The sequence below is a fragment of the Lissotriton helveticus genome, chromosome 1_1 (genome assembly GCF_964261635.1).
Source record: "Lissotriton helveticus chromosome 1_1, aLisHel1.1, whole genome shotgun sequence".
Classification (NCBI taxonomy): Eukaryota; Metazoa; Chordata; class Amphibia; order Caudata; family Salamandridae; genus Lissotriton; species Lissotriton helveticus.
Genome location: NC_136057.1, coordinates 1,055,769,541 through 1,055,784,069, shown reverse-complemented (window position 1 = coordinate 1,055,784,069; position 14,529 = coordinate 1,055,769,541).

Here is a 14,529-nt window from a genome sequence, read left to right as displayed (position 1 = left end):
ACCCAGGTTACTCTCCCATTAATTCAGAAGCTCTTCGCTTAAATCTTCAAATGTAGGGAATATCAAAATTCTGAGTCCCCTGGGGATTTTTTTATTTGTTAAATATTGTTGGAGCATAACCCCGTCCCACCAACGGGAGGGCTCCAATTTCTTAAGACTTTCTAGTTTCAAGAACAGAGTTTTTAAGCTGGGTTTATTGGCTACACCTTGAGCTACAGGGTTATTAGTAAGGTTAACACCAAAAAGATTCAGGGCCATCTCTTCCCTCCCGTCTTCAAAACGGGCCATAATATATGAATCAAGTAAGTGCTAGACGGTCTATAATTCAAGAATCAACCAGAACAAAAAAACAGAGCAGCTAACCGAGGTCAAGCACAATTATTTTCTTAGTTTCACAAATAAACTTTTTAAGTGCAACTACTTCCAGCACCAGCTGCTAAAAATGTGCCATTTGAATTTGAATTGTGAATTAGAAGTCAGGCAAAGGGAGGCAAAGTGGATTTGTCGTCTTAAAGCAACACAGATGGGTCATAACACTGATAATGAACTGCATTACTTTCTGTCATAGTGACATACGATTGTGGTTATATGGGATGGGTACAAACCAGATGAGTAATTATGTCACAAGAGATTTATCTCTTGGAATGGACCATGTATCTTTTAGACCTAAATACTATATGTCATCTACAGTGTTTTGCCAATTTTTTCACGTCATTCAAAAAGTTGCTGTAATGTAAATGTTCTGTATCTTTAAATACAAGTGGTCCTGCAAGTAAGTCTTGTTCAAATATGACTCTCAGACATTGAATTCCTGTTTTCTGTTGAGATTTGACAGCTCTTTGGATCCCCTTTTTGTTCTGTGAAATATCTCTCCTTCCATCTGTATTTATTCCTTTGATTTTCTGCTGAAATTCTTTTTGTTACTTCTTTCTACACCTCTCTAAAATGGCCGCCATGGTTTCTTATTTAGTCCTATTTCTATTTTTTCAGTTAAAATTTGCTTTAATTTTAGTTTCATATCAAAGTATATTTGTTTCCATACTACCTTTCTATTGACTATTTTTCTTTTCTGTTTGTGATATATAACAGAAAAGAAGTAAACCAAACTGTTTCCATCTGCGCCTACGTATCTAGAACGGGACGATCTCATGCCCCCGTTTTTTTCCCCACATCAATTTCGGCACGATATTTTTACAAACGTACTTGTTTTAATATATACGCAGTTGAGACTTTGGCTATTTTTATATCTATTCAGGATCGCTTAGGATCTACTATTCTTTCCAAGCGATTCAGTCCTCTCTTTACCTTCATTATTATGGGCGGCCCACCGTGATCTCAATTCCTATTTAAATGTGTATCAGCATGGCTAGGTTCTCGCTGCACCGAGGGAGACGCCTGCTTTCTCACCGATCGACTTCGTATCAAGGAAGATCCGGTAGGTTTTACGTTGTCTCTACGGAGGTTTTTTTTATGGTTCCTGCGTTTGCTACGATACCTAGGGGGCTGGATATCGTGACCCACAAACTTTTTAGAGTCGGGAAGCCTTTCCCTTACGATTGTTATACTTCCTCACTTATGAGCTGTCATTCTGCCTTGGTTTACAATTTTTAAGCAACAGTTCGGTATATTGCCCATTTGAGGTGACATGTTACGTTTAGCACTGGCTTGTGATTTTTGTAATACTCTGGTGGGGTTATTTATTTATGTAGCTTGTCTATGATTAATTAAGTGTCGGTTTAGGACTTTGCTTATTCATGACAACAATTGGGCCGGTGCAGCTACCTATACCGCTATCCTGCTTTATGACCTTTTGGTATAATATGCTGTCAGTTTTGCATCATATATATACGGATGGCAGGTGAATCGGGCGGGTCTCATTTTGATACCTGGTTTTTTGCTCGTTTTGGTTTAGATTGGTTGCCGCCAGAGGAGTTCCCGCCTGACTATTTCTTCACCTATCTGTGTTCCTTTGTCACATTGAGGTAGGTCTACTTTATTTGACATGCCTCTCCTATTTGATTCGAATTTGTCTACTCTCCTTAAATGGGTGGCGGTTAAATTGGGCCTCTTAGTTACTCCCTTATTGGACTATGTGATACATTTTTGTTCTGTACTCAGCTTGTACATGTACCATGAAGTTTGGGGTTTCTATTGAGGCATTATGATTCATTTTCATTGTTACTATGCAATATTACTTTTTGCAGAATCTAGTACCGACTCAGCTGAACGTGGGGAGTCGTTTTTTATCGAAATTTCTCCTATCACCCAAATTTAACATTGGTTTGAGGTAGGTTTACTACATGTGATGGGGTCTTTGTACTACTGCTCGACGCTCCGCATTACTCCTCACCTTCCCCCCCACCCATTTTTTTCCTTTTTATCCAAATAATATGTTTCATGTTTTTGGCTACCGGCATTTTCTGGTTTGCTAGTGTCTATTATTTATGAACCCTAAAAAGCATTTAGAGGTCCACGATTCTAAACGTTATATTGTCATACACTGCTGATCTAACCTCAGCCTTTAAATGGTGTAGATCGTTGTATGTATATTCCTTTATATACATGTTAAGTTATGACTTATTATTATTATATTTCTTTGTTTTGGCATGGTAAATAATCTGTGTGAACCCTCTGTTCTGTTTCATTCTTTACAGAATTAATTTTGAGGAAGAAAACATATTCATTCGGTTTTGTATGCACGCCCAGGCGGTTTTATTTATATCTGCCTCCTTACTTTGGGACCGTAAAGTGTGACATACACTGGGTGAGATCTTCTTTATGATTATATGTCATACCTAGGGGGGAGTCCTTGTTGTGTTCAGGGGTCCTATGTGCGAACCTCTTTCCTCCTCTAGCTCGCACACTTCTTCTGGGGAATCTTGCCTTACATTAGTTTTTTGTTCTTCTGCTTCACTATTTCACTTCTGTTGAAATATACTGTTCTACAAGCAGGAACCTTTTCTCACCAGCTTTTTTCATTTTGTATGGCATGCAGGATCGTGATTGCTTCTCTGGTACTGACTGACAACTTTGTCACGGATATATACTGCGCTTGGGTCTACCTGGAAAGCCCTGATTATTATACTTTCTTTTGGTCAGACTCATTTGCTATTTTGAATGAATTTCACTGTTATTGGTAATTCCCTTCTTCCTTAATTTTATTTTTCTCTCTCCCTTTCTTTCTTTTTTATTCTTCTTTTTTCTGGTTGTTTCTATAGTTTTCGTATATGTTCATATGCATTTCTTCCCACCTTAACTTTTAAAATGTTTAGTGTAGCATGTGTGGCAACCTTTTAACATAATTATTAGGTCTGGCCCCTTTTTTCTTTTTTAAATAAAGGTTTCACTAGCTGTTGACATTGGCAAATAATTTTAAATGATTGTGCTTAAGAATTCTGTTTTCTCTGTATCAACAGGGAAGACATGAATGGGACCTCTTTTTTATATGTTCGCACATGTGTTTATCTGTAGTAATTTCTGTTGCACTGTATGTGTTTATCCCTTGTATCATAATTTTTTCAATACCTGTGTTGTGTTTTTTTGGGTCATCCTGTACAGTGCATTTTTGTAATAACATATAAGTTGCCTCATGGCCACAAATGTTGGTCTGTATTGTATTGTTGTACTTCTGTACTTTTATATGGTTTTTGTACTTTATATGTATATTCATGTGAGTCTTTTAACTGTTTATAGCCCTGACGAAGTTCCCAGGCACAGGGGAATGAAACGTGTTGGCTGTGTGCCGCTGTTGTTTTCAAAAGAAATTGATAAATAAAGAATTTCCCAAGAACGAAGACCTTCTTGATTTGTTTAGTGCACCTTCCTTTTTGTTCTTAGCATCTTTAATAGCTTTGAGTAATTCTTTTTTTGGTTTAATTCCTTCGTGGGTAATTTCATGGCCCAGGTAGGTGACAGTTTTGTTACTGAACCTACATTTCTTGTACGCAGCTGTCATTCCGTGTTTTTCCAAGAATTTATGCACCTGTAACAGTCTATTGTCATGGTCGTTCTGATCTTTTCCCATCACCAGAATGTCATCCTGGAAGATGAGTAATTTTTAACTCCTTTAAATATTTCCTGCATGAGTCTTTGGAATAATGCTGACGCTAAGCCAAAAGGTACTAGTTTAAATCTGAAACACCCAAATGGTCAAATAAAGGTGGTGAGGTGTCTGCTTTCAAGATGCAAAGGTACCTGGTGCTATGCTGCGGCTAGGTCTATGGTAGAGAACACCGTCATGTCTTTAGTTAGGGATAGCATCTCATTAATTCTAGGCAGTGGGTATTGGTCTATTAGGATATTTTTGTTCAGGTCGTGCAAGTCCATGCACAACCTCAATTTTCCAATAGGTTTCCTTGCGACCACCAGAGGTGCGACCCTTTCAGAAGATTCTGTAGGTTCAATTATATCTGCATCCAGTAGTTTGTTAATTTCTGTTCTTACCTCATCCCTGAGTGTTAACGGAATATGTCTAACCTTGTGCAAGCAGGGGACAGCGTCATCTTTAAGTTTAATTTTGTGTTGAAAACCACTCAACTTTCCAATTTTGCCATTAAATACTCTGGGAAACTTGTCAACTAAGTTACTACACTGTATTACGTCCTGTTGTATGACTAGTACTGGTTCTGAGCTGTTGGGGTTAAGTGTAATACCTAGTTTACCCTGGTCTTTCCATCCCAGCATGGAAGGACCAGTGGCAGCGACATACAACTTGCTGCTAGTTTCTCTGTCCTTAAATGTAAAGGAAGTTCCCTGAAGCCCAAAAGTTCAATCGGTTCACCCGTGAATGTTTTTAGAGTAATATCTGTTTTTTCCATATGCATACCTAACTTTTGTTGGAATTTGTCTCCCCATACATCAGAGTTGATTATGGTGCAGGGCGAATCAGAGTCTGCAACTATCTCAATATTTACACCTCCTATCTCCACACTGCACATGGGTTTCTTCTTTTTGCATTTCTCTGTTTCCTCACTTCCTGTTTCTTCTGTCACATTTAGCACACACAAGTTGTAGTCCGAGTCATCCGAGGAATTTTGCTCATCCTCTTCCTCTACATATTTTACATTTGCTTTAATTTTCCTTTTTACAAGCTTTTTGAAAATGACCTATAAGTCCACACTTTGTACATTTGTTATTCCTAGCCGGACATTTCCAGTCGTTGGCTAAATGCTTATTGCTATCACAGCGGTACCATTTTAATTGTTCAAACATTTTCACTTTACTTTTGAATTTCTGTCCATCACTGTCTTTATTCTTATAAGCCATAACCTTATTCTTTTTACCGCTTATTTTAGCCACTACACTTGCCTCTTCAGTTTTACTTTTATTTTCAATGTAACTTCCTTTGCACAACGGCCGGTTAATTCTGCTTTCTTAACAATATCAATAACTTGTTGTAGAGGTTTCTCTCCCTCTGCCCACAGTGCGTCCTGTAAGTTTGAATTTGCTGCACAAATTACAATTTGATCCCTAATGAATTTGTCAGACATTTTTTCAAATTTGCATGAGAGAGCTAAGTTCTTTAAGGGTGAAACATAGTCCTCTATACTTTCCTCCTTACCATGTTTCCTTCTGTAAAATGTATATCTGTGTACAGCTACGCAGACAGTAGGTTTATAATAACCATCTAAGTCCTCTATGGCTTCATTAAAAACATTTTTCTATCCTCCTTCTCTCACTTTCTTTGTGATATTGTTGTAAACTTTTAAACCACTGGCTCCCAAACAGTATAAAAGTATTTTTTTTTCTCCTCCGGTTTAAGCGGTTCGTCTGCCTTATCAAATGTGGAAATGTAGTTGCAAAAGTACTCCTTCCATTCTTCCCATTTAACCAATGGTGCTCCTACTCCGTTTAAAAAGGCTTCTGGAGGTTGCAAATTATAGATATTCCCTGAAGCCATAGTGAAATAATTCACTCAGCATTTTATACAGTTCTCAGATGTAACAGTTCCACAATTCTAAAATTAATGTCACAGTACCTTTAAAGTATTGCTTTTATATTTTTTATTCCACTTGCATTAACTTTGTCACACTTCTCACCTGTATGTGTGTCAACCGCTTTCACAACTTTGAATGTGATATAGGTATATTTGTTCCTTTGGCTGGTTAGCGTGTGTTTAGATCGTTTTCTTCTATCCTCCGGTTAGCAACCGGTAGTTCAAAGTCCTTGTTTACCTTGCTTAAAATGGCGGCATGCACGTTTCCTGTGCGCGCTAAAAAGCCTGGTCCATCAACCTTTCAACTTCAAGATGGCGTCGCTTGCGTCTGACGTAATCGACGCTGCGCTGCAAGTTCGCCACTGCTCCTGAAGAGAATTTCCTCACGATGTCGGCGATACACTTCCACAGGCCTCGACCCACGAATTATATCCTGAAGTATGTTGAGATCATCATTCGACCACTAAGCCTTTCCGCAGTGCCGTTGTGCCCGTAGAGATTCCTTCAATCTCTTAGCGTTCAACTTCGCTCACGCTCGAACTTGCCTCTGCTCACAACCCTCACACATGTTGCGATGTGCTCCTGCCGAGTTTCAATCGCAAAGCCGGTGAGTACTTAATTAGGCTATCACTCTTCAAATTTTCTCCTGTCGTCTTTAAATCGTATAAATAGCATTAAAAGCTTTTAATCAGTTCCGCAGTCCTTCCTCTACTCGCTCTTTACACGATCCTCCCCACATCCATACGACTTTCTTTTGTTGTCAGATATTGTAGATGTTCTTTAGTTCGCTCACTTGTTATATTTGTGTTAGTGAAGGTCTGCCATTATTCTTTTTTCTTTTCAATAATCTTGTAGGTTCTTTGGGGTGTTGTCCAGGTACCTCATCGCCATAAATGTGAAGAAGGCTACTAGACTCAAGTTAACTGTTTATTTAAGTATATATGAACAACACACCTAGACAGGAGTGTACAGTCTGAGTCGCAAGCAGGAACTGACAAACCGTCAGCTGTAACTGCCTTGTCAACTGTCACAATGGAACCTCCAGCTGTCAACATTCCAGCTGGTGATATCACCCTCGCGGTAGGGAAGGGACGCATGAGGGAGCGGCAAAGGATACAATAAGGGGGGCATGGACAGGGTTAGTAATCAGGGAACACAACAGCTATGTTATTATGTCATCTGTTAGAACGTACATTTATCTTATATAAATGACTTTATAGAACGTTGGTCGGATTTGATCTTTTGAGAGCTGTACTCCACAAGTTCCTGTTTCCACCTGTGTGCGGGCCATTATGATGTTACATAAACACCGTTATTCCTCACTACATCCTCCTATGGTGTTTCAACACCTAGCAACATATATCACATCCTAGTGTGATACCTGTGATGACGGGCGCTAGGCCCTCATTATGCTGGTGAGCAATGACACACGGACACAGTGGTAGTAGTTGGCTAAAGGGCCCTGAGCACGTGCGCTTAGCCCCTTTTATTGACCAGGGTCATCTGACCAATGACGCCTGGTGGTGGGTGGGTGTTTAGTGTAGTGACATCAGAGTGAGACACTAAACCGTGTCTATGATAGTACATCCCTCCCAACCTTAGTTAAGAAAATTAAACTAACTAAAGACCAACCTGTGGGGAAGAATATAGTTCACACAAAACCCATAACTCAAACACAACGCCTCCCACGTAGTTTTCTCCATGGCTGGTCACGTTGAATACTGGCAATGGTGTCTCTTCTTGCCTTGGCAGACTTGCAGCTTGGAGGTGGGCTGTACAGTCTCTCTCGCTTTAACTCATGTCTCGTGAATGTGTAGAGGTAGGAATATCAGGTCCCTCGTGTGTTGCTTTCCGCTGGACCGTCCTGGTTAAGATGTTTTGTTCAAACTGGTGTCTGTTCCTGACAGGATCTTCAGCTGCAGGTTATCCCTCTCACGGATACCCCTCTCTCGTGGGTGTCCCCGCTCACTGGACGACCCGGAGGCCCTTTTCTGCCAGGCTCCCACTGGACCGGAGGACATGCTGCCTTGCCGCTCCAACGCGTTGAAGGACGTCGCTACAGGTCCTCTCTCCGTGTCCGAAGCTCCACCTGAAAGGGTGTTGTTGGCACTGGTTCCGTCTTGTGCTACCTTCGGTTCTCCAGGATTGGCCTTCAGCACGAGCTTCAACAGTCCGTCTCTCGTCGTGGGATCCGCTGCCACCGGTGTCCCTGAGGCCTCTGCCCCTGGATTTCCACGGCCCTGTGTCCGTTCCATCCCAGAGGTGGTTGTTGCCAACAGACCGGCCTGCTCGCTTCTGTCATTCCTGGGTGACTGTCTGGTTCGCACGTGGATGCTTACTTCCAGTGATGTTACATGTGTCCTGGTCATGCGTGTGGACTGTCGTGCACCTCTCATGTTCTCCTCGGTATTTCCCCTTCTGGTGTTTTGTAGTGTCTTGTTACACACTCCTCTTTGCTCTGCTCCTTTCTCTTGTCTTCCTGTCATCGTGCTGCTCAGATCTCTTCTCCTTTCTTTTCTCCAGTGGTGGCAAACGTGCCACTCAGACCTCTTCTCCTTTCTTTTCTTCAGTGCTGGAAAATGTGCCACTCAGACCTCTTCTCCTTTCTTTTGAGGCGTCATGCCACTCACTCTCCATCTTCCTTTTCGCAACGCGGTCTGGTCATCTTGCTGTCTTCGTCTTCCTGACCAGACTTCTCCAGGCAGCGTGCACTCCCCCGGTTTCCCCCTGGTCTTGTCCTGTTTCTCGGACACTGCCTCCTTCTAGTCTGTGACTGGACCGGTCGTTGCGATCTTCTCTCTTAACTCTGAATGTTCAACTGTGGTTGTCGAAGTTCGCTGGTCCATGTTCGTGGACTGTGTCTTGGTGGTCAAACTTCTTGGACCTCTTGCCTGTCCACTCTGCCGTGGCTGGCGTGGCTGGCTGGCCTCCTGGATGCATCACTTTGCGTGGCCGTCTGAATTCCCCATGCGACCTCCTGAGGGGTCAGCTTCCATGTGCGACCATCTGGGTGGTCGGCTTCTCCTTCTGCGTGAGTCTTCATGCTTCGCCGTCTTCTGTGTGTTCGCTCTTCACTCCGTTCTGGTGCTTTAGCATTGGCGAGCTTTTGTCCGCGTTCTTCCTGTGCTTCGTTGGGTGCGGAGGGTTACGTCACCACTCCTTCTTGCTTCACGTTCAGGTCGCTCCCTGTTACCCAACGTGGTGTGCTTGCTTTCTTTCAGGGACCCTGGAGCAGTGTCGGCGGTTGTCGCGCTTCCTCACTGTGTCGCACTTGCCTGGTGCCTAGTCCGGGACCACTGTGCCTCCTTCTTGTGGTGTTTCCGTTTCTTTTCCTGCGGTGCAACGACAAACCTGTGGCCATCAGGTGCCGCTCCGCCTTTGGTGGGTCTCCGTTTGGCTCCGTGCGTCCGGTGGTCTGTGCCACTGCTCCAGGGTCCCAGAAAGAAAGCAAGCACACCCCGTGAGGTAAAGGGGAGCGGCCACTGCTCCGTCGTTCTCCTTGTGCGTGGAGTTCCTTCACTCCTTGCGCTTACCTGCGCTTCTTGTGTTACTGTGTGGCATTCCTGCGCCAGTCCTGTGCCGCTGCGTGTGTGTCCTATGGTGGCGCGGCACCACTGGCACGTCCGGTAAAACTGGCTTGCACTTTGCTTTGTTCTTTAGGTGCTTCTCGGCTGCTGGGAGTCTACTATACTTCGGCACGCTTGGGGCTATAATGCAGGGCTGCAGTGGTCAGTTTACCTCGTGGCCTATTTGTCCACATCTTGCAATCTGCTTTCTTGTCGCAGGTGCCCCCTTTCTGTCCTGTGCTTTTAACCAGGCTTTTCCTGCTCCTGCGTGAAGTATTGACGCATGGCCACTGGGTGGCAGTGTTGCCTTTCTGTTAGCCTGCTTTCCTTGTCCTCGGCAGTTTCTTCACAGACCGCTGAGCCTGGTTCAGGCGAGGTCACCCCCACTCCGCTGCTCCTGCCCGCTGCTGCTGCCTCGCTGCCGCCTCGTGGGACTTCCCCCCCTGCTGCCTCGCTGCTGACCCCAGTGCCGCCTCTGTGTTCCCCCGTGTCAGCCTTTGACACCTGTGCCGCCTCTGTGTCTCTCCCTGTGTCCGCCTGTCGTGTGTCCAGCCTTAGCCTCCTGTGCCACCCTACCCTGTGTTGCCTGGTATTTGCATCTACCTGCCTGCCGCCACTACCCCCTGCTCCCCCCCTCTGCTCACTCCCCCTACCTGGGTGCTGCTCCCTGCCGCCGAGCCGCCCCAGTCCCCCTTCCCGCCACAGACCTCCATCTACCCCGCTCCCCTCCTGTCCATCGGCCGCCCCGCTCCCGCCACCCAGCTGACCCGCCCTCCCGGCTCCTTCTTAAGGGGACCGAGCGCAGGGACAAGTAGTGACCGCTGAGCCTGGTTCAGGCGAGGTCACCCCCACTCCGCTGCTCCTGCCCGCTGCTGCTGCCTCGCTGCCGCCTCGTGGGACTTCCCCCCCCTGCTGCCTCGCTGCTGACCCCAGTGCCGCCTCTGTGTTCCCCCCGTGTCAGCCTTTGACACCTGTGCCGCCTCTGTGTCTCTCCCTGTGTCCGCCTGTCGTGTGTCCAGCCTTAGCCTCCTGTGCCACCCTACCCTGTGTAGCCTGGTCGTTGCCTCTACCTGCCTGCCGCCACTACCCCCTGCTCCCCCCCTCTGCTCACACCCCCTACCTGGGTGCCGCTCCCTGCCGCCAAGCCGCCCCAGTCCCCCTTCCCGCCACAGACCTCCATCTACCCCGCCCCCCTCCTGTCCATCGGCCGCCCCGCTCCTGCCACCCAGCTGACCCGCCCTCCCGGCTCCTTCTTATGACGCCCCCAGAGCGACCGCGCAGCGGACGCGCGCAGCGGAAGCACCGAATGAGCGCCGAAGGTGCGCCAAAGGTAAGCCCGTCCGCGCCTGGACCGCGCCCAGTGCCAGGACCCCTGGCCCCCACCGACGGAAGCCGACCCGACGGACCTACAACGCCACCGAACTCAACGCACTCAACACCGGCCGACCCCCAGGCTGCTACCGAGCCACACCGAGACGCACCCACGGACCATTCAGCTGCCACTCCTGCAAGTTCACCTGCAACCGGACCCATGCCACACCAGCACCCACCAAGCCGAACTCCAGCAGCACCCACCTGAAGTGCATCCTGCTCAACACCCGCTCCGTCCACAGACACGCCGTCGAGCTCTGGAACCTGCTCGACAACACAGCCCCAGACGTCGCCTTCCTCACGGAAACCTGGATGAACGCCTCCCTCAGCGCCCGACATCGCCATCGCCATCCCGGACGGCTACAAGATCATCCGGAGGGACCGCGTCAACCAGACAGGAGGAGGCATCGCCATCATCCACAGGAACACCATCCGCATCACGACCGACACAGACGATACCCTCGCACCCGCCGAACACCTGCACTTCCAGATTCACGTCAACCCCAAGACCACCCTCAGAGGCACCCTCATCTACAGACCCCCGGGACAACGCACACAATTCAGCGAAGACATCGCCGACGTCATCAGCCCGCACGCCCTCCTCTCCGCCGACTACATCCTCCTCGGGGACCTCAACTTCCACCTGGAGAACGACAACGACCGCAACACCACCACCCTGCTGGACAACCTCGCCAACCTCGGACTCGAGCAACTGGTGACCACCCCCACCCACTACGCCGGACACACACTCGACCCGGTCTTCTCTTCCAGCAAGGACATCGCCTTCAGCCACGCCACGGGACTCCACTGGACGGATCACAGCTGCGTCCACTTCAGCTTCAGAAGGACCACGTTCCACCATCACCAGCAACAGGGTTCCCGCAGAAGCTGGAACAAGATCACCGCAGACCAGCTCGCCACTTCCCTGAGCATGAACCCTCCCACCAGCACAACGAACCCCAGCCAAGCGGCCACCAACCTCACGAAATGGATCAGCAACTGCGCAGACGACCTCGCCCCTCTGAAGACCCCGCCGAGCCGACCCGGCAGCAAGAAAGCACCATGGTTTAACGACGAACTCAAGAGCTCCAAGAAGAACTGCAGAGCACTCAAGAAAACCTGGCGCAGAGACCCAACACCAGACAACATGACCGCCCTCAAGCTCGCCACCTGAAAACACCACCAACTGATCCACACCACCAAGAAAACCGCATTCAAGGAACGACTGGACAACAACGCACACAACAGCAAGGAACTCTTCAACATCGTGAAAGAGCTCTCCAACCCCAAGGCCGGAAACAACGACATCACCCCTTCGCAAGACCTCTGCAACTCCCTCGCCTCCTACTTCCACAACAAGATCGCGGACATACACAACAGCTTCAGCACTCAACCGACGCACGCCACGACCGAAACACCGCCCCCCACAACCACCCTCCGCGCCTGGACCCCGATCAGCACAGAAGATACCGTCCACACGATGAACTCCATCCACTTCGGTTCTCCGACAGACCCCTGCCCTCATCACGTCTTCAACAAGGCCGACGCTGTCATCGCACCCCACCTGCGGGACATCATCAACACCTCCTTCGACACCGCCACCTTCCCGGAGAGCTGGAAGCACGCCGAACTCAGCGCCCTACTTAAGAAGCCATCAGCTGACCCCACCGACCGCAAGAACTACCGCCCCATCTCGCTGCTCCCGTTTCCGGCTAAAGTCATCGAGAAGACCGTCAACAAGCAACTGACCGCCTTCCTCGAGACGAACGGCTCCCTCGACCTCTCGCAGTCTGGCTTCCGGGCCAACCACAGCACCGAGACCGCCCTGATCGCAGCTACCGATGACATCCGAGCCCTGCTCGACATCGGAGAAACAGCGGCCCTCATCCTCCTGGACCTATCCGCGGCCTTCGACACTGTCTGCCACCGTACCCTAGTACAGCGCCTCAGCAACGTCGGAATCCAGGATAAGGCACTGGAGTGGATCATCTCCTTCCTCGCCGGAAGGACACAGAGAGTCCGCCTCCCCCCATTCAGATCGGAGGCCACCGAAGTCATCTGCGGCGTCCCTCAAGGCTCCTCGCTCAGCCCAACACTCTTCAACGTCTACATGAGCCCCCTCGCAGCCATCGCACGCCAGCACAACCTCAACATCATCTCCTACGCCGACGACACCCAGCTGATCCTCTCCCTCACCAACGACCCCGACACCGCCAGAGCCAACCTACACGAAGGGATGACAGACGTTGCCAAGTGGATGATGAACAGTCGCCTGAAACTGAACTCGGACAAGACGGAAGTCCTCATCCTGGGATCTTCACCCTCCGCCTGGGACGACTCCTGGTGGCCCCCCGCCCTGGGCAGCGCACCCAAACCCACAGACCACGCACGCAACCTGGGCTTCATCCTGGACTCCTCCCTCTCCATGACCAGGCAAGTCAACGCAGTCTCCTCGTCGTGCTTCAACATCCTGCGCATGCTACGTAAGATCTTCCGATGGATCCCCACCGAGACCAGGAAGACGGTCACCCAGGCCCTCGTCACCAGCCGTCTGGACTACGGCAACTCCCTCTACGCCGGAACCACCGCCAAACTCCAGAAGAGACTCCAGCGGATCCAGAACACCTCAGCACGACTCATCCTGGACATCCCCCGCCGCAGCCACATCTCCGGACACCTGAGAGACCTGCACTGGCTCCCGGTCAACAAGAGAATCACCTTCCGGCTCCTCACCCACGCACACAAAGCCCTACACAACCAAGGCCCAGGATACCTCAACAGCCGCCTCAACTTCTACGTTCCCAAACGCCAGCTTCGATCGACCAACCACGCCCTCGCCGCCGTCCCCCGCATCCGAAGAGCCACCACAGGAGGAAGGTCCTTCTCCCACCTGGCCGCCAAGACTTGGAACTCCCTACCGACCCACCTCCGACTGACCCAGGACCACCTCGCCTTCAGGAAGCAGCTCAAGACCTGGCTGTTCGAGCAGTAGGGGACCCCCTCCCCCCAGCGCCTTGAGACCCTCCGGGTGAGTAGTGCGCTATATAAATGCTTTGATTGATTGATTGATTGACAGCTGCCGGGCCCCTGCTCCTACTCCTCATGGACGGGGCCCTCCTCTCTGATGCATGTTGGACGCACACAGGCCACGCGGATGCAGGGATCACCGGCGACTCCTCTTGACTGCCGGCGAGTCCCATTCCTCTCTCATGTTGCGACCGCATGGGGGTGGGGGGGGACACTCTGTGGGTGCTTTTGGCGCTGCTGCACTTCGGGGCCGGGTGGAAGCAGCGGGGTGGGCTCCTTCATTTACGGCCGCCAACTGCCCGCCGCCTGCTGTCTCTTCCCTCCCTGGCGCAGCCTCGCACTCCACACGCGGCGGGGGAGGGGTGTTGGCGCTGGCGCTTCACTCGCACCGGCGGGCAAAGTTTCCTCTTGGTGCGGGTAGGCTCCGCTTTGTTCACTTAGCGCCCGGCAGCTCTCCACACGCTGCGGGCGCTTCCATGAGACCCTCCACTATCTCTCACCCTGCCGCCGCAGCTTGTCAGCCATTTACACGCTGCGCGGCAGGGGAGGGGGATCACTGCTTCTAAACTGCGGGTGGGCTCCGCGTGGGATGCTGGTCCTCTGTCCGTCTTTCGTTGCGGGTCGCGCCAC